This window comes from Balearica regulorum, chromosome 1 (genome assembly GCF_011004875.1).
Source record: "Balearica regulorum gibbericeps isolate bBalReg1 chromosome 1, bBalReg1.pri, whole genome shotgun sequence".
NCBI classification, from domain to species: domain Eukaryota; kingdom Metazoa; phylum Chordata; class Aves; order Gruiformes; family Gruidae; genus Balearica; species Balearica regulorum.
In genome coordinates this window covers 180122298-180143546 of record NC_046184.1, presented here as the reverse complement: position 1 = coordinate 180143546, position 21249 = coordinate 180122298, and positions in this window count along the sequence as shown.

Here is a 21249-nt window from a genome sequence, read left to right as displayed (position 1 = left end):
TGGGAAATTTTTACTTTGAGCAAGCATTAGAGAGAAACTTCATGATTTAATAGATGAAAAGCATTAGAAAGAAACTGTATGAAGGAACAAAGATGGAGTGTTAGTGGGAGGCAAAGATAGCAATTGGGAAATGAAAGAAACCGAGAAAAGGGAGAAACAGAATTAAGGTTGTCTGTGGAGGTTCTCCAGAGAACAAGGACAGTGGGCCGAGGAAAGTGTAGTGGAGATTCTGCCTGGACATGAACACAGGTACAGAAGAGAATTAGAGTTCTCAGAAGGCAAAAGGAGATGAATTGAGAGCCAGTAAATGAGCATAAATGAGCTATCGTGGGATGGCTAAGATCTTGTGGAGGAAAGACTACCCTATTGATCTCAGATTCTCTGTTAGCTCAAGTGAGCAGAGTCTGCCTTATTGATTTATAAGCTCCAGTCTTGGTGAAGAACAAAGATTAACATCTAAGTCTCTACTTTTTACGACTACTATGAATAGCTCAGCACAAAATATTATCACACAAAAATAAAGAGCTACAACTTTACTAGTAAACAGAAGAGTGCCAGGGACCCATTCCCTGGTTCAGCGGTTAATTGAGATGGTTTGGCTGTATTCACACTATTAAAATCTCTAACCCTCCGAAACAGTGCACTTGAGAGCTGTTTTGAATACTGTGTTCTGGCTTAAAACTATTTGGGAGACTGATACTTGACCCAGATCAAAACTTTGTCAAGAACTATTTTAACTGTTTAACCATACTGACAAATGGATTCCCCAGAGCTGTTTACTTTCCCTGTACAGACACAGCCACTTTGTAAAATAATTAAGTAAGGAGCCAAACAGTGAGAATATAAATTTACTGGTTAAAAAGTGTAGAACTATAAAACTATATAACTATATGGAACTATAAAACTATATAGTTTTTGCCTAGGGTAATTTTAGGTGTTGCCATTGAGATTTAAGCACAAAACTCATAAACCACACAGTTGCCACATGATGTTCACTGATTCAGCAAAAACTTGTATGTAAAGCCTCTTAGTAGACTTTACATGTGCGATAAAGTAGAATTGTACAAAAAGGTGAATGCAAAGACAAAATACAAATAAGTTTTAATTATGATGCATATCTGACTAGCTATTTTTTATTTATTTATTTTTAAATATACACTTACTTGTTCAACTATAGCATATGTAAGATGTCCACACACAAATGTATTCATGCCAATATCCATATATGTATGTTGAACAGTCCAGGCATGTGGTTAATGATTTAGTATAAATTAAAATATGAAACTATCAGTGGTGTCTAATTTTCCAGAGCTGTTGCTGGATGTCTTTTTAAGCATGCCGCATGGTATGATAATGTACAATTTAGCTTACTTGGATTATTTTCTGTGAGACATGGTTATAGTAAGAGACAACCAGGCATTCTACAGGAACAAATCCTAGCAAAGCTGAAGTAGTCAGACTCTCTAGAGAAATAATTATGAGGGATTATAGACCAATCTGGCAAGTTGTGGGTGGAAAGTGAAATTTAAACTTCTGGAACCCTTGTGCTGAGAATGGACTGGCTCCAGGAAGCCTGCTGAAGAATCTGTTTTGTAAAAATCCAGTACGTCTTAAATCTTTATATATATTTCAAAGATATTGTTAAAATATAAAATTTAATTAATAGTAGCCAACTTGGAAGAAAGAGAAATAAACGAAATACAGAGAACGACTGTGTGCCCCGTATTGAGGTCATCACTCCTTTGTTCCAAAAAAATTACCAAAAATTACATCACAGAACATTCCATTTCCTTCAGTGTATCATTTGCTTAATTTTATTGTTTATGAATTCTACATTTCTATGAGATTTTTTCCATTCTTTGTTTAGCTTAAAGAAAAGAAAAATCGTTGTTGGGTTCCAGATAACTTTTATGCAGATTGTAAATTGCTAATATCTGAATGATTATGAGTGTTAGAGGTTATAGCTTTTACTGTATTCTAAACTAACCTAAATCTTTTCTTTGGGTGTAGAGAAAAATGAAAACTATCAAGAGAATCAGTCTTATATAGAGCACTAATTGCTCATAAAATAACACAAACATAATGAGCAATACAAATGGTCTTTAAGTGCCATAGGCTAGCTCCATTAGATTAATGAGCCAACGGCTCCAACTTTGATGCCTCTTCTAATTATGCATGATTCGCCATTTCTTTCAGAAGAAAGACATCTAATTAATTAGGTACAAAATGTCATCTATAGGTCAGTGACAGCAAGGAAGATCACCACTCTCTTGGTTTAGTCTTCAGGCAAAATTATTACTCCTCTGAGATTACCACCAAATGTCATTATTGAATCACAAAGAGCTCCTGCAGTAGAAAGATTATAGAAAAGAGAAAAAAAACCCCACAAATCCTTTCCTTTCCACCCTGACTCATACACAGAATTATCTAACTGACCTTAAGTAGGTAAATACAATACTCCTGAGATGCCACAAATTAAAGACTCCCTTTTAATCACATAAAATAAAAGAATGTTACAAAGTCCAAAGTGCTCCATAACACTCTTAAACAATGATGCTAACTGCTGAAATATCTCTGTAAAAAAAAAAAAATAGTTGAAAGTTCCCTCATTTCAATCTGATGAACCCCCACTTTCAACTCCCAAATTACAGGTTTGAAATTACAGTTTCCACTTCTTTTACAAAATGTGAATCTATAACATCCTCTGCAATGTTTATGAGTTTTCAGTTTGATTTAGGGCCTGATCCAAGTGCCACTGATTTCAAGGCCCTAGTTTGGAAAAATTAAGGAGTGATTAGTGAATCCATCATTGTACAGCTGCTCGTCTTTTAGATTACCTTTAACTTGTGGAAAAGTCACTGAAAGAGAGTTATTTAAATTATATATCTCATGATACTGAAAAAAATAAAGCTGGCTTATTGCAGCTGTTCTGTCTACAAATGAGAAGAAATGCTATCACTTGTAGTTTGCAAGGCGATAAAAAACACTGTCAGGTATAATCTCAGTTTGATTTATTCTCCTTTTTCCAAATAAAAAAGCTTAGATTCTTGATAGAGCAGTGCTAGTTAGACATCTATAGGCCTTTAAAAGCAATGCAGTGGTCAAGGTGACTAGAATACAAGATTTACATTCAGCACCATAGTGTGAAATGCACTTTCATTTTAAACTGTGATGGAAAGTTAAAAACATTTTTTTTTTTTTTTTTTTGTAAAGCAAATACTTGTTTTATCTTGCCAAGGGATTAATTTTTTTTAAGTCTTAAATCTTTGTTTTGTCTTCATCACTAAATTACACTATATTTCATACATGTTGGAGTAGTAACGTTGAAATGACACTTTGATAATATCCTCTTGGCAATTATGATAAAATTGCTATATTGCAGCAAAATATTTTAATTTCATGGGGTAAGCATTTTCTTACAGAAAACAGGTTAATCAGAAAGACATGAAACACCTCTATTATTTCTTAACTGTTCTCACCCCAAAGAGACTACAACAGGTCTATAGTTACTAACCATATAAAGAAAAATTCACTTTTTTTTAATTATGTTTTTTTAAATGCATTTTACCAAATGAAACAGAATACGCAGAAGACAATCCTGCAGACAGTTTTCTGGCTTCTAAACTCAGTACTATCCAGGTGACCTGCAGTAATTTTTAATCCTGAATTTCTGTCACTTTGGGCTCCATTGCCCTGTGTCTACTCCAAACTTCACTTCTGTTCTGCCTCATAGGAAGCTGATAGAGAGACCACATAACCACAGATATCTTGCCAAAGCAAACAAAACCTAACCACTCAACCAGACTGCAATCCTCTATGCACACAGAAGAATTCTCATTCATGAGATCTATGGACACCCCGCAGGCAAAGCAACAACAGCAAAGCAACTTCAGAGAAAGGCTTGGAATTCAGCCCTTCCAGTATTTAGAAATAACAGACTAATTTGCTGTTTTCTCTCTGGTCTTAAGAAGTAAAGCAGTTTCTCTTAGTGGGAGATGCAGAAAGGAAGTTTTTGGGAAATTCAGGACTGATTGTCATCTAAATTTATGCTTGAACAAATATAATCTAAACAGTAGAGACTGATTTCTGTATTTTTAGATCAGAAATGTCTCAAGTACAGATGATTTATTTTAAATATAGAGTTAAAACCTTATTTACACTGAAGAAGATTTCATTATACTGTCTATGTACTTGCTAGTCAACAACAGGCAAGTCACTGTAACATGTACAACATAGAGATCTCTAGGACACTCAATGACAAACCCCTTTCTGAAGTCTTCCAAGGTCCCATGTAATATGGAATTAAATCAAATTTTAAGTGGCCTCAGAGTGGAGTTATACCAAGAATATTTTTCTGTCTTTCCAAGAGTGCCTACTAAGTTGGATTCTATAGCTATATATATTATCAGATTCAGAAGCTACTCCAAGTTCCCAAGTAAAAACTTTGGAAAGAACTCTGGAATTTTATTTACAATGTGTCATAAGAATGAAATTCAAGCTTGTCCTGTGGTTACAATTATGATGTAGCTAGGTATCAGGTCTGTTCCTGCATGCCCAGTCAATGTCATTAATTCTTTGGGTGGTCTGTGCATTGATGATGAGTTTGAGACTGAATTCTCAGCCACTGTCACAACAAAGCATTTGACTAGTGGTTATAAGAGTTCTCAAGGTAAGAATTTTGGTCTGCCCCAGAGATTGTACCAGGTATCTCCTACTGTGTCCAGAGCAGTTAATAGGCACCATTTGTACGCTCCAGTGAGTTGGGTGGAGAATCTGATCATCCCAGAGATTTGCTCAACCAGTTTCTGCTGTATAACTGAGTAAACTTAGAGAGGGCACTTGTAAATACTCAGTAGAAACTTTCCTGGAGATGCAGAAATTGTCACGTAGGAAAGTGCTTTGTACACAGAAAGTTAGGTGTTTTGTAAGTAGTTTAAGGTGCTCAACAGTGATGGATCATACTTGCTCTGGAGTACTCGGAGATGACCACAGGGCAGATGGGCATCAGAAATTGGCAGGATAGTGGTTCTGGAGTCTCATCCATTCTGGCTGAAGATACCATTGCAAAGACCCTTGCAACAGAGACTCCTGTAATCTTATGAATAGCTAACAAGAGATTTAATTCCTCACATAGGTGTTACCTTGTGCAAAGATCCCCATATGTATTTAATGAACAGTTTGTCTCTTAGTGTCTGTACAACAAACCCACCCTTTCATCCTTTTCTTTTTTCTTTTTTTCTTTTTTTTTCCCCCATAACTCTCTTTTCCTTGTTTTCTATGCAAGAAATTCTTTGTATGTGGGCCAGTTTTGCTCTTTGAAATTCAAACTGGGATAGTTCAGACTAGGAGAGGATATCATGGCACCCACTCGTGCTATATGTGTGCCATGAGTCACTTTCTAGTTCAGATACAGCCCAGATAAATATAAATATATATATATATAGTGTAAATCTCTCTCTATAAGTGTAAAATGTGTTTATGTGCATAAAAGCTTTGTTATCTTGAATCAGAACATAAAAAAAATTCTTCCTCACTTAGTAGCAGCTTGTAGAAAAAATCAGTTCTCATATTGACCTCTCAGTTCTCAAATATTTGCAGTGGGGTCTTGCAAATTTGCATCTAATTATTTTTTCTAATAGAAAGTATATGTGAAAGTAGATAAGTAAACAGATATGTCGGCAGCAACACCATTATTATTATCATACTATTATTAATGTATATATGTATAATGTAAAATATTTATCTGTGTTTTCTCATATTGCACAGCAACAGTTTTTATTGCAGATATTCAAGAAGTTCGGAGATTTCAGTTTCTCTTTACAGGCTACTTCATGTATTTAATTTATTTTCTGCATTCCTTTGTGGTGATTCAACAGTTTTACACCTAGGACTATATATTTGAAGTGAAGTGCTGTTCTTTAACTACAACTTTCTGATATTCAGAGCTAACTTTTATCCACAGGGAAAAGAGATGGAAATGAGAGGAAAAGACACTACATGGCAAGCTTGGAATCACAGACTGGAATTCTCTGCTGCATGACAACGCAAAGACTGACATGATTAGCTGGAGAATTTTCATGATCCCAATGAAGAGCCAAAGAAACAGTTTGCCAACTTGTACACTGCCTTCAGCAGGATATCAAAGGCTTGCAAATCAGTTTAGCATCTGGCCTTTGAAAATTTAATCAGGGAATTACAAGTGTTGGTAAATTAGGGCCTGATCTTTCTGACCTTTAAGTCAATGAGAGTTTTGCTATTGAGTTAATTGGAAGCAGAACTAGGTCCTTTGTATTTCCATGCACTGTATCTAACCACATGTTGAAAACACAACCACAACTTTTCTCTACCTGCTTTAAAACTGACTGTTTACTTCATAAATCACCAAGTAATGTTTTGTTTTGGAGTGGCAATCTTATTTACTCTGCAGTGAATCCAAAAAGTAGTTAAATATCCAAAACCTTTAATCTTCATTCTTCTCCATAAAAGAACTTAACAATGAATGAGAACATATCTGAAAGAGGTTTGGGAATTACAACAGGTAGAGGCCACAGAAGGAATGAGTAAAGAAAAGTAAAAATAAAATATGTTATCCTTCTTTTTCCGTAGTCTTACTTTCCACATGTTCACATAACTTTCAGCTTGATGAAATGTCTTTTCTCTGATCGAGTATATGTTATAATACATTTCAGTAGCTCTCTTAGCTGTAGCACCTAGTGAAACCTTGATTCTGCTACCTTTTTTGTGTAGGTGGGACTGAGGGTGGCAAATAGTACAGTTTTTACCACTCTTTACAGTCTTACACTGCAATGGTGAAATGATAGGTGTATTTTGATCCTCAAGAGACAGCACATTAGTTAAGAAAGGAGACGTAGGAGGAGTTTCAGGGGACTTGTTTGCTATGGTGCACAGTTATAACACACTATTAAATTTGCCTCTTTCTAAAAGGGAAAAAAAAAAGCTGGAATTTTGACTGTAAAGACCGTCGTCTTTGGAGGTACTCTATATGTGTGATTGGAGGTCACCAAGGCAATTTCTAGAGCAGTCATCTTCACTTGAGTTGGAGAGTATTGTGCTCTCCCATCTGAGGCATCAGATACGTTGTCTGTGACCTGGTTCAGTTCAGAAGACATAGAATATAATCTCTTCACAGTAAAGGGAGCAGTTGTACTCATAGAAGACATTTACAAGGCACTTTGTGTATTCAGACCATATAGCAGGAATTAATATTGCAAGACCCCCTTTGACTACCTCCATTAACTGTGTCTACAAAGGTAGAAAAGAGAGACAGAGGGGTGAAGGTTGGTTAGATCTACACACTGCAAGAAGCCAAGGTGAAGACAAAATCCTCTGTCTCGCCAACATTTTTTTGCAGCTTTAAGGAGGGACAGTTTCCCTTCTGCCTTGCAAGCCATTTGCTCTGTTTTTCTGTAATCTAAAGTAAAAGTCCTGGTTGTGGACATGAACTGAGATATTACTGATTCCTTTTTGACATTCCCTTCAAATGGAGGATTTTTATAGGAGCCAAATGAATTAAAACCCAAGTGAATCAACTGTAAAAGCTGCTTCATATTTTGTAATCTTTCAAATGAATGCACTGACAAATATCTGGGTTTAAAAGAAAGGAGTCAGAAGTGATCTTGCATTTGTTTAGAATTGTACACAGTGTGTTAGCGAATGCAATCAATACCTAATTACTAGTCTATCTTCGAGACTACAGTCCTTTCTATTCTAATGTTTTCCACAGAGATAAACCACTCGCTGCGTGACCTGATGCATTTGTTTTGACAGCTCTGCTTCAAACCTGGCAGTGAACGTCATGCTCCAAGAATAGCCTCCGTCCTCCAAAAAAACAAACTACAGCAAAGATAAAGTTGTAAAGTCGTGGTTAAATGCTAGGCACAACTAAATTCAGAAAATCACCATTACTTTGTGGTAAGAATGTTCATTCAAAATCAGCTGCTACTCAGAGCCTACATTTGCTTTTTGCTCTCTTCAGAGTACCGCAAGTGTTCCACAGAAATCTGTGTAACCAAGTAGGGCATTTTATTCTATGCACTGAATAAATATAAAATTATAGACTACCTCATATTTTTTATAACGTTTAGGTGCACTGTACACAGAGCCCTTCATGGTCTAGTTTCTGACCAGTGCTTCTACAACTCAGACGCTGAGCAGTATGTGCCCTTCTTTGGGGGCCTGTTTTACGAAAGTCCTAAGGATTTTTTTTGATGCAGCACTGAAAAGGGAAGGACAGTGTTTGTTTCTGTTTGTGCATACACTTTGAAAGAGCTTAATTAAAATGATTGGTCAGGAACATTGATTTCTGACAGACCCAATGGTCAGATTCTCTTTTCAGGAAGTAAAATATCTGAGGGTTCTTTCCTGGACTGATTATCCAGACCATGGTGGTAATTTGTATACCACTTACTCAACAACACCATCATACAGTGATAGACAATGAGCTGCAGTTATGGACCAAAGACTCACTGTGTAAAACATAGTAAAAATACAGTTTAAGCCAAAAATAAAACTTGTTTCTGCTACTGACTTTGAGTTCTGAGAGAAGTTTTATGGCAAGTCTTAGACCCTGACATAGGCCTTTTCTTGTCCATTTTTAAAAATATTATTATTATTTTTTAATCTATTCTTAATGCATTTTGAAAATACATACTACAGAGTACATTAGGGTACAGAAAATAACAAGATTTTAGTGTGTGAAGTTGCATTTTAAAAAAGATTCATTTCTTATTCCCTGTCACATGATGACATTTATATCAGAGGAGTGTGACAGATATTTCAATTCATTTGTACTGATACATGTTATTAAATATTTAGGCAGTGAATAAACAGTGGCTTCACAATTCTATAGATTTTATTCATGTCATCTGCAAAATTTTCACAGTGAACTCTGGTTTGTTTGGTTCCTCTTTTAACTTGGAGTAGTGCCTCTGAATTAACATTTACACTAACATTTTTTTTAATACTACTGCCCGACTGCTCACAAATAGTGAAGGATTTCCAAGGCCTTTGCAGAATTAAGTTCTACCTGAGTAAAGCTAGTGATGAGATGAAGATTAATTCCATCTAGCTTTTGTAAATAAATCTAGACTCACAAGTCAGTGATCTTGTTGATGAATTTACTCCCCCTAATGAGTCCAGAGACATTAATCTCTAGAGCCAGCTTTGGATTTGAGTTTCCATTTCAGAAGCCCGATCACTGGAGTAGGAGCTGCAAGTAATTCTGTAGCTAGCTTAAGCATGTCAGTAAAATGCAGTTGGAGGTTAATCTGTGACAAGAAATCAAGGTGTAAGTATAAATTAACTTGTACGTACACAGCTGTCATCTAAGTAGGTAAACAGCAGTCGGGCTTTCATAGTTTTCAGCCCAGCTCCCATGTCTGTTTTCCAATAAGCAGCCTGAACACAAGAAATAATTTTAATGAGATACCTAGGCAGATAGTATAACTCTCCTGAAGTTCATACTTGCCTGTCCTCCAGGCATTATTTTTTCACTACAAAACTTCACATAAAAAGCAAAACAAAATTAAGTATCATCACTGGACTTCCCAAGATCAATCATTTTTATCATATTCAGAAGACTGAACATGAAAGGCTGCATGTAACAGAACTTACCCAGAATAATCTACCATAACAACTGTTCCAGAGCCTCCAGTTACCAAAGGGAAGAAAAAATTTCAGATGTCCTTAGCTGAATTCATGAGTAGCAGTGATTCTCCTGTGTATGTAAAACTATGCATGTAGTTACCTAATCAGTTGTAGGGGCAAACAGCTAATTCACAACCTAAAAATTATCATTAATCTTTAAAATATGAGTCTTCCAACTCTTCTGCTTTCCTGACTTAAATTATCATAGTCTGTGAATTCTTTGCCTTGAAGAAAAAATTACATGAAGTTTTTGGAGTTATAGCACTCATAAACGAAGAGCACTGATGTCTAAATATCTAAGTAACTGAACTTGCAGTTTTAAGCATTGTCAGTATTTTATAAAACATTTTATTATGAAAGTGAATCCCTGCAGTTGGCTTTATGTGTTCTAAGCCAGTAGCTGAACTACTGAGTTTCTAAACAAGCAACTCTAAGAGCCCTGAACGGCTAGATATCATGGGAGAAACTGTAACAATATGTGGAAGGTAAAGGAAGTGTAGCTACCTAGAATGCATGGACTTATAGTTTGTGAGTATATTGGATTAAAAACAAAAACAAGAAAGAAGAAAACAATTAAACACTCAGACACACAAGATATAAACAAGAGGTAATAAGACAATAACAGGGACCAGAAATTTCTAAAATAATAATAACAATAATAAATAATAATAAAATAATAATAAATGATCACCAAAGTCTGGGCATGGATCCTGGATGTGCTTAAGGTCTGATCTAGAATTCAAGAAACCTTGGATATGCATGAGCCTGTAGATCGAGAAAGGGAGGGTATGCATATGACTGCTAGCGAAATTCAGTCTGTATCAGCTGCAGAGGGCAAATGTATTTGTGCTGTGTTACACGAGTTTCTGCAATTGCTGTTGGTGTTTATGTGGGTACCAGTAAAGACAGTGGTCTCTACCTCTCTTGATTTGTTTGATCTGCTTTGTATGTAGTTTGTGTCTATATCTGTGTGTGTGTTTGTATCCACATCTCTAGAGCATATGCTCAGCCTTGCTACTAAGTGAAACTACAAACAGGAACAGCAAAAAACGCTGTGGAGGAGACATCCCCTGGATATTAAATTCTGATAAATTCAAATTTCCTCAACAGATACATATAAGAAGTATATGATGATAGCAAGAAGATGACCTTTTCCACAGTATGCTTATACCTCTCCAAATGTTGAACATGAAGTGGACACTAGTCCTTGCTACTGTCCAATCCCTCAACACCCTCCTACAAGACCCTTAGGACAAGGAGAGGGTCTGTATTGTCCTTGGAGTCACTACTTTCTCAGGACAATGATTGTGTCTCCATTTTTACCAGTTTTCCCTACTTATATATTCTACAAGAAATAACATGAAGGAAAATTAAAGCACCTTATTCTGAGTGTTCTTACTGGAAAGGCTGAATTCACCTATTCAGCTGTGATATTGGGTAACAGCCATAAATATATGTATCCAATGTTCTTTCTTCCCTCTCTTCCACACACCCCCACCAAAAAAAAGTCAAAAGAAAAAGAAAACACCCTCCAACATATTTGAGTCAAAGAGCCTATTTGTTCTTGAACTAACTTCTCCCCTTCACAGAATAACTCACTAAATTGTAAACAAGTACTTTATTTTTTCAGGAATTGTTTCTCATATTTTCATGGAACATGGAAGAGATTCAACTGTTAAAGCCCTTCATCATCATTCCAAGCTTTCATTTTTTCTCCCTTATTTGCGTGCAGTCACTAAGAATTATACTGCATTTTGTTTTATATGAAAAGAACATGGTCTCGTAGGCTCTCTTACTTATTTCTAGCCCTCCTGAAGGGCTGTATCATGTAAAGTGAGAAGCACTCCAAACTCCCATTGGAGTGTATTAGACACACTCAGTACCTTTTAATATACAGTTACAAATGAGCAATCTTCTCTACACAGAAAAAAAAAAAAAAAAAGGATTTAAGTGTTCTGTTTTTCATCTCTAATATGATTTTTTTTTTTTTCAACTGCACTTTCCCCTGGTGCTCAATTCATTTTGTACTTTATTTACTTGACTTAATCATTTTCAGCAGCGATTATGAAAACTCTCTCCTCCTTGCATCTTATCATCTGATCATCCATTCTTCTGTTTTCTTTAGTTCAGTATTAACAGATCAAATGAGAGGCTTTTCCTGCAGTGTTTACCTCTTTATTTTAACACAATATTCTATCAACTCTGTTATGAAATCTTTTTATCTTTTGTTTGCTGGAAACAGAATGCTTCAGTGTATCTTGCTATGTAATTGAATAGAAATCTCCTGTCATCCACCTCTTAAATGTAAAATTTCTGCTATTGTTCATTTTCCACTGAACCTCTTTTATTTGTCACCAAGTCTTTACGTTATCAGTTTTAGAATGATATTGTCTGCAAAAGTCAGATGAGCAAAACATACCAGTTTGTTTATGCTTAAATTATTTTTTTCTGCTAACTCTAACTTGTAAAACAGAGTTGTATCTAATACTAAATCACTGGGGATGATTCTGGAGTCTTTTTAACAGGCAAAGCTATTATCTGCACCTTCACAGTAGTTATGAGTTGAGCTGAGCAAAAAGTAAATGTAGAATATCCCTTTTTCCAATTTGGGTCAACTTTCCAAGCTGTCTCCCTCCCAACTTTTTCCTCACATTCAGACTACTCACTTTGGGAGGAAGAGTGGGAAAAAGAGAAAGTCTTGATCATAGAATCATAGAATGGTTTGGGTTGGAAGAGACCTTAAAGTTCATCTACTTCCAATCCCCCCACCATGGGCCAGGACACCCTCCACTAGACCAGGTTACCCAAAGCCCCGTCCAACCTGGCCTTGAACACTTCCAGGGAGGAGGAATCCACAACTTCTCTGGGCAACCTGTTCCAGTGCCTCACCACCCTCACAGTGAAGAATGTTTTTCTTCTTCTATCTAATCTAAATCTACCCTCCCATAGTTTAAAGCCATTACTCCTTGTCCTGTCACTACTTGCCTTTGTAAAAAGTCCCTCTCCAGCTTCCCTGTAGGCCCCTTTAAGTATTGAGAGGCTGCTCTAAGATCTCCCTGGAGCCTTCTTTTCTCCAGGCTGAACAACCCCAACTTTCTCAGCCTGTCCTCACAGGAGAGGTGCTCCATTCCTCTGATCATCTTTGTGGCCCTCCTCTGGAGTCACTCCAACTGCCCCATGTCTGTCTTATATTGGGGGCCCCAGAGCTGGATGCAGTACTCCAGGTGGGGTCTCTCTCATAAGAGCAGAGTAGAGGGGCAGGGTCACCTCCCTCGACCTGCTGGTCACACTTCTTTTGATGCAGCCCAGGACACGGTTGGTCTTCTAAGCTGCAAGTGCACACTGCCAGCTCATGTTGAGCTTTGCATCCATCAACACTTCCAAGTCCTTCTCCTCAGGGCTGCTCTCAATCTATTCATTGTCCAGCCTGTATCCATGTTTGGGATTGCCCAAACCCTTGTGCAGGACCTTGCATTTGGCCTTGTTGGACCTCATGAGGTTTGCATGGGGTCACTTCTCAAGCCTGTCAAGGTCTCTCTGGATGGCATCCCTTCCCTCCAGTGTGTCGACCACACTACACAGCTTGGTGTCGTCAGCAAACTTGCTGAGGGTGCACTTGATCCCACTTTCCATGTCGCTGACAAAGATGTTAAACAGCGCTGGTCCCAATATCAATCCCTGAGGAACACCACTCGTCACCGTTCTCCACTTGGACATTGAGCCATTGACCACAACTCTTTGAGTGCAAAAATAATTTTAAATAAATAAAATAAAGCTCTGTTTTCATTATTCAGTTGGAACTTTTCTGTTCCTACTCAGCAATACTGTTTAGAAGAAGAGTTCTGTGTTTGGAGAGGCCTTTCTCTATCATCTCTAAAGAAAATGGAAAACAAAAGGATTTTTAAAAAAAGTTGAAAAGATATAGCTCATGTTTCCATCCAAGTTCAGCTTGCCTTGCATGGAAAAGAAGTGAACCAAAAGGCTCCTTACAAACATTTCTAACAGTTTTCAAGAAAGGAGCTACAAAGGAACAATAATCAAAATACTGGCGAGTTACCAACACAAATCTAAAACATAAGACCGTAGAGGCTACTATGGAGAAAGTTAACTCCATGGCAGCCAGACCCAGTACAGCAGTCTGCATAGTAGTAAAACTCTAAGAAACAAATCTGAATGAGCTGTATTGCAAATAACTATGTGAGCTGCAAACTGGCTGAACGTACTGTCTATCCCACTGTTTGGAAGAGTTCTGAATTGGGTCTGCAGTACACGAGAGGGAAAATCTACTTGAAAATCTTTTAACTGCTAAAAGAACATGAGTTAATTCCTTTGTACTACGTATTCGCTCTCATTTAGAGTAAAAAGGCAAGCTATAAATTGCAGCATTATCACTACTGAAATTGCTACCAATTAGACTCAAGTTGTTCTAACTTGTTTGACAAGTGGTTTACAACTTCCCTCTAGACAAAATTACATAAATACCTCAAAATAGTTGTACTTTTGGTCACTTACTCTGAGACACTAGTATCAACTCTGGTAGGAGCATGGAATCCCAGGCTCACTTGCAGTATCTTGCTGGATAGTACAGTCTGCAGCAGTAATGCAGGCCCAAAATTTATAATGAGCATTTGAAAGGCCCCAACCTGGTCAGCAATTTAAAGTGGATTTACAGTATATTTTAAATGAGCAGCTCAAAACCATCAAATTCAAAAACCAAATTTATAATTTGAGAACTAATTTTTTAAATTTTATTTTTAAAGGACGTACAGGATCAATAGGAAAAAATGGTATAAATAAATATGTCTCTGATCACCCTGTTCCGGCATGTACGTCTTGTCCTCCCGATTAGCTTTCAGACTGATATTACTTCAAGGACTTTTCTGTGTATCAGTATTTAGAAAGTCCTTCTGGGGCTAGAGGGAAGGTAAGTCCTTCTGTCATCTGTGAGGTAAAGCTCTGTGTGTCTGTGCCCTCCTGATCTCAGTAGCCTTCTGTTGTCTAGTGCACCACATTGCTTGCAGACCTCTCACTCCTTTGGTGCATTTTGCCATCTCGTTGTGAATTATGCCACTTTCTTATTTCCATACAGTCTAAGTTGCTCCCTGAGCAGAAGTAATTTTCCCCTCCTAGAAAAGGTTTCATAGTTTTCTTAGTTAACTCTGGTACAGTATTCATTTTTGGGCATGAGTCTGATTAGTGAAGCTGTTGCCATCCCTGTGCTGGACCTTCATAAACTTGCAGCAAAGTCAGCAGAACGTACATTATTGCTGCTCCTAGCTGAGTTCACACTGAAGCACACAAGGTGTGCTCACATAGTTTGATCTCCTGGGAGGGCTATAACCTCCAGCAGAGAGGTGGCATTGAATAACAGAAGGAGGTAATTTCTTTAACCTCATCAGTTAGACTCAGAAAAGAAAGCCTAAGCGTAGTCATAATTTATAAGCTTTCTTGGATAATGATAGTGTTTAGCACCTTGCAAAAAAGGCTCTGGGAATTCTCAACATCACCATGGTAAATGAATTAATAAAGACCTGAACTTTGACTGCATGTATTGACTCCATTTTAAGTAGGGAATGAAGTGTTAAGTCCCTATTTTTCGTGATATTTTCAATATTGTCTTGAATGCACCCTTTTACCCTTTTCTTCTGCTGCTATGGTAGAAGCTCTGTTATAAGAAGGGCAACAAATAGTTGTATTTAAAACTGTGAGTGGAGTGCAGATCTAGAGATGAGCTGATGAGGGCATTGCAGGAGCTGTAGCGCCTCTGCCCTGAGATGGAGCCTGCCATTGCTGTAACTTTGTGCTGGCTGATTCATGGAGCAGCATTAAAGGTTATGGCAGTCAGTAAATAACCTGTCAAACTCCTACTGCTTCTCTTGCCCAATTCAAAGGATTCATCAATCTCTGTATTCACTTGTGCTGCACATCTGGATTGCTTATTGATGATCTGGATCATGTTCATCAGTTTCTTGCTCATTTAATGCCTCTATAATCACCTCAAGCCTGTGTAAACCTTTTCAGAACCACTGAGGTGTAAAATATCTTCCCTTTGTTGTTCAAGGTGCCACTCTGTGCATTCTGACTACACATTTAACAGTACTATAGTCTAGTATAAGCTCACCTTCCTTCCCCTTCTAGAAGCATCTTTATTACAGAGCAGTAAATATCCCTGCCTGAAAAGACACACAAACGAGCATACAAACACACACACGTGTGTATGAGCACACACACTCAGATATAAAGTAAAAGCTCCCCTCCTTCTTAATGAGACTTTTAAAATGCTATTTTGATGGAAAATATTTTTTTTTTTAACAGAACAGATGTTTTAAACATTGTTTTTAAGAATAGGGATAATATGATTATTCTTTGTTCAATTTTTCTGTGAATTGCTAACTAACAAAGAGGCAGCAGCCATGCTGATTGAATTTTTAGGTCTGCTCACAGTAATATTTCTTTCAAAAGCCCAACATCCTAGAGAATTTAAACAATTTTTCTGTGACAATTTAATGTAATGCCATATGGGTTATAAAAACAAATCCGCACTATTTTCTCTTTTTTTGTTGTAAAAGGAAAAGACATACCGCACTAAGAAATGCCATAAACAGACGAGAGAAAAATATGTGAGTGTTTTTCCTGGAGAGCACCCTCACAAGAACGGCATTCATGCCATCAGCTGTTCCTCTCTGGCTTCCCCAGGATATAGTCAGCCTCCAGCAGAGACTCCTATAAATCTGGAAAGGCAGAAGAGCCAGGCATTCCATGAAGTCCATTAAGAACTTCACTGTGATCAATCTATTTTGTGTGGACTGTGGCTGAATATTTGCTGGTACAAAGCCCTAAGATCTATATCTAAGCAAACTGATAGTGCTTACTTAATGTGTTTCTCTCCTCCATGCTCACTGCAGGAGATTTACCTTCCTGTAAGGAAACCGATGTTGGTGAAAGTGAAGACTTGATAATCTTCCTTTGTGTGCTGCTTCCTAGTTAACATGAAAAAAGTAATTGCAGCTGCTTCCACATTAGATGTTTATTTTTTCTTTCATTCTGCTTTTAAAGGAAATCCCCAGAGCTTTGTGTTCTAGACTTAGATACTTATTATAAATTAATTTTTTAAAATAAGGATATGGCTGCTCAATATCCTGCTGAAGCTCAGCCAGATATTGAATGCAGAAGCTATGTCTTTATTATTAAATCTGAACTTGCAATAAAAATCTATATACATGTATCCCTCAGTTTTTGCGGAGATTTTTCTGGCTTTTGGGGTTTTTTAATTCAAAATCTTACTGAAATATGAGGACTCTTCATGAAACTGTGAATGATATGTATTTATCCACTGGAATTACATCAGAACTACATTTTTGTCTTGTGTTTAATTTGAGGAATACATTTGCAGAACTGAATCTTGATATTAGCATACAGATGGAGTTGAACAGTATGTCAATACTGACTGACAAAGCAGATAGATTGCTGGTTGCTTTATTTTAGATTAATTCTAAATTTTCTCATGGAGAATATAAAAATGTAAAAGAGTATTTCAATTTTCCATTTCATTTAAACTGAGAAGAAAGCAATAATTTGAGGAAAACTAATAGAAGACTGATGTTAGAATATGATTGACATGTGGCTAAAATGTGTTTCAGTTGTAAAGACAGTCCAGTACTAATAAAACAACATTGACTGGCTTGCTACCTTCAGGCCTCCCTTGCTGACATATAATTGATTTTAAAACAATATCCAAAAGAGAAAAGAATGCTGTGCTATGTCTGTAAGGATTTTTCCTATGTTCTACTGTCTTTGTTAAGAAGCATTTGAAATTAAATCACAATGTATCCTAAGGAAAATATAACTAATTACTTATTTCTATTTTATTAAAAAACCCACAAACTTTGGAGCTGCACTGTGAAGATAAGATGCTTTACTTGTGTATACTTTCTAATAGGTAAAAATGTGAGAGATGGAGTAGGATAATTTGATGATCTGTGTTAACAAACTTTTAAACATTTTGCAATGCTGGAGACAGAAGGAGGATTCAGATATAACTTGTTATTAAGGTGAAGTAAAATAATGAGTTTCTTTGTTTATTTGCATAAACAGCTCTTATTCTCTGAGTCAGAACATGTGGACCCAAAGCCCAGAAAAGTAGAAAAGTAAGTATTTATATTTGTAATTTTCGTTTGGACCTAGTTGATGAAATTTGTCTGGTACCAAATTTAGCCTCCTTTTTTCACCAATAAAGAGAAGCAAACACTTCAGGCAGGATTCTTCTTATCCTAAGCTAAGCCCCACACGGTCACTCACTCACTCCTGCCCCAGTGGGTGGGGAAGAGAATCAGAAGAGTGAAAGTGAGAAAACTCGTGGGTTGAGAGAAAGACAGTTTAATAGGTAAAGCAAAAGCCATGCACGCAAGCAAAGCAAAACAAAGAATTCATTCACTACTTCCCATGGGGAGGCAGGTGTTCAGCCATCTGAAAGGAAGGGTCCATCACATGTAATGGTTACTTGGGAAGACAAATGCCATCACTTTGAACATCCCCCCTTTCTCCTTCTTCCCCCAGCTTTATATGCTGAGCATGACATCATATGGTATAGAATATCCCTTTGGCCAATTTGAGTCAGCTTTCTTGGCTGTGTCCCCTCCCAACTCCTTGTGCACCCCCAGTCCACTCGCTGGTGGGGTGGTGTGAGGAGCAGAAAAGGCCTTGGCTCTGTGTAAGCACTGCTCAGCAGTAATGAAAACATCCCTGTGTTATCAACACTGTTTTCAGCACAAATCCAAAACATAGTCCCATACTAGCTACCATGAAAAATATTAAATCTATCCCAGCCAAAACCAGTACAAAGGGCCAAAGCAATGGTGGTATAGAACTGTTTCTCTCTGTTCAATGCAAACAGACCTGTGGGTGATTAGTTCAGAGACAAGCAACCACACTGCAGATGTCTGAAGAAGCTAACACAAATCCTATCCATTCTGTCATTATAAACCAAAACCTCAGTCTCTACATACCATTAAAGTCTCTCCAGAAGGAAAGGTTTAAATATTAGACTTTATTTATTTATTTCCTACTGCTCACTGTCATTTTTAAAACCTAACATCACTGAAATGAACAGTAACACTCTCATGTCTTCCTTTGGATCACAATTTAAACTTGAATGTGTGACATAATTAGCAAAATTACAGAAATGGCAACCAATAGACTCATAGGCTTTGTTCCTGTTCTTTGTCTCTCCCATCATTATGAATATGTCTGCACTATAAAACAACATAGCTCTTCAGAAGACTCAAAACCCCTAGTCTGATCGATCAATTTCAACTTAGTGTTCGGCTCCAAATTCAAGTGAACTAATAAGTTTCCTCAAAACAAAACCTGATAGAGGGTTGCTTCTGGTTAATGACATTCACTCAGGACTGCTTCAAATGGCAGTATGGGTCGGCTTTGACTCTCTCCGTGTTGTACATTCTCCCAACACCCTCCCTGCAGGTTCTGCACCCTCAAGTACATACATGTGTCTAAGATATGCAAGACATATCTTGTTCTTGTGCTGCAAAAATATTGTTTCAGTGGGCTACAACACAGCTCTCACTGTATTTCGGACACTTCTGGCTGTGGTGGAGGATCAAGGAAAAGGGAATAGTTTACAGAGAGGTAAGGAAATGATGAAATTATGTAGAGGGAACAAAATGATCAGTGGCCACTTGCTGGTTACCCTGTAGTTGAGGTAATACTTACCAGAAACTCGTTGACAGTCGAGAAGAGAAGCTAAAATTTGAAATGTGAGGATATATAGAAAGTGATAATTTTTTACAAAAAGAGAACTGCAGTATCCCAAAGTGCTAAAATAATAGGTTTTCTAATGATGGTTCATGTCCTGAATATTTCAGTCAATCTATAGTCTAACCTCAGCAAACACTAGAAAATGTCAAGGAGAGAGTCAGGACAATCATAAATTTGCTCTTTTATAAACAATGCACCAGGAGTCCAACAGCACGTATCCCCTTCCCTCCCCTTCCCTTTACTCATGAACTTATGTATCTCAACTTTTCATAATCCTGAGTATATTATTGTGCTATTACATGATTAGAATCATGTTGGATCTAGCCACTGTGTAAGTATAGAAAGCCAGACTGGGTCACTGAACCCAGCCTTACTTTGTGTGTTTAGATAAAATCTTGTCTGTAGGATTGTCATAGCTTGAGTATCTTTCATTGATTTTTTTTTCTTTTTTTTTTTTTTTTTTTTTTCCCCCTGCAGTTGCTGCCTCATCATTTAGGGGCACAGGAGCCTCTTACTCCCTTTCCACTTCCTGCCACCAGAGGGGCTGCTACATGTTGATAAGTCAGAGAAACACCAAACACTTCAGAGACATGATTAATGGCAATAGCTACTTTGGTTGATGGATTTTGATCCCCCAGCAGAAATCTGGCATCAATCATGTGCCTGAATTTCTCTGTGCTGCTGGATGATTTAGTACCCCATGTCCTATGCTCTACAAGTTCCATTTGGAGCTGAACAATTTCGCTGTCACCTTAGAAGTGTAGCAATAATTTCCGCTCTGCTTTAGATTCCAAGGTGTTGGCAAGTCACTGCTTTTAGGACACTCTACCAACGGGGTCGTTAGAACTATTAGAATGGGGAAGACACTCCCTTAATTATCCTTTGGCCAGCCATGTATACTCCCTTTCTCCCCCAATTAAAAACAAAACAGTATTTCTGTATAATTTCAGACATCTATGGGTTCTGTCTAATATTAATTTTCTTGTAATTTGTGAATGAAAGCTTGTGTGATGGTATAGAATTTCTTAACTTCAGAATTATTTCTGGACTTCTACAGAGAATTTTTCCACATTAAAATGAAAATGTAAAAGCTGCAGATGTACTAAATCACTTAAACACTTGAAATCTCAGGTGTATGATCAGTGCTAGATAGGTCCAAACATTTTACAATTATATTAATATGAATTCTGAAGGTGCTAAGTAGGCTTCCAACTAATATTAATATTATACAAGCAAAGTTAATTAACCAGTTAATTAAATGTTGTAATAACCTGTCTGTAAGTTAAGAAAAAATACTAAAACCAAATGAAAAGGATGTCAAGGAAAACAGAAGTTAAGAAAAAAAATCCCACACTAGACTCCCACCAAGTATCTTGCGAACATTAGTGAAATTAATTGTTCGAATATCTCTGTGAAGCGATGATGCAGATACAGAGAATTAAGCATGAAGCGACTTTGACCAAGGTCGCAGAACACATCTATTGGAAGTGGGGTCAGGAATTATGAGAATGAGTTCAACAATTTACAGAACCAATTTTTTGTCTATATTTCTCAGAATGCACAAATAGTAAACTGCATCCTGACAATATTGCAGTTCACCCAAATCAGTTTGATACGGTGAACATTGCAAAAAATGTACTGATATTTTCTTTCTGTCAGGAGAAATTTCTTACACTTCAGACCCTGAACGCGATAAATATTACTGAGATAGCTAGTGTCCTATAGTCCTCGTTCAATTAATAAATTAGTGCCAGTCTAACTCAAGATTCTTTTTCTGGCTGTGACTTTATTAGCAATGTTTCCATTAGA